Raw genomic sequence first — 767 nt, 5'->3', positions numbered from 1 at the left:
AACGAGAGATCTCTATTCACATACACGACGACTAGTCACAATCGACCCGTATAGAAATGATCTTATCGAGAGCCAATGACGAACAGTTCAGACGTAACGGACTTCTGTTGCATTTGTACGGATTTACACCCTAGTCGCACCTAAAGAAGTTTTACTTCAAATTTGATTCTTATTTGAAAATATTGAGTATCTACTTCTGAAGAATACTGAACTTCTTGGAAGCTTTGAATATTTGAGTAATAATATAATATCAATTATTTGATAATATGAAGTGAAACTTTTAAATAAATATTCTGCATATTTCAATTCTAAAGCTCGTTACTGATTACATTTATTGAAAGTAGTTTTCTCAACTTTTTAAATTCAACTTATTGTTCTTAACATTTGTGCTAAATTACTAATAAAATATTGACTGAATTTGTTTAAAAGCAACTCGTACATTTGGTTTTTATTTTATTTGATTATTTTCAAGAAGAATGAAAATAATTTTTTGATATGACTATAATATATTTGAAGTCATTATTTTGTACAAAAAATACAGTAATAGTTTATTGTTATATTCATTTCTTTGGTTTTATTGAGTATTTGCATCCCAGAATTGAATAGATCCTTTATCATTCCTGGTAATATTAGTCTATACACAATTATGCATAATGATTTTATTTGAAGTATATTAAACTAGTTTGCCACATGCAATACAAAATTAGTTTTATTTTTCTAGAAAAAATATAACAAATAATATACCGAGTTGAAAACTACATATTATA

Source organism: Ctenocephalides felis, unplaced genomic scaffold (genome assembly GCF_003426905.1).
Source record: "Ctenocephalides felis isolate EL2017-DRISC unplaced genomic scaffold, ASM342690v1 CF-g0.4_SCAFFOLD_01604, whole genome shotgun sequence".
NCBI lineage: Eukaryota > Metazoa > Arthropoda > Insecta > Siphonaptera > Pulicidae > Ctenocephalides > Ctenocephalides felis.
Note: the sequence above shows the minus strand (reverse complement) of the source record.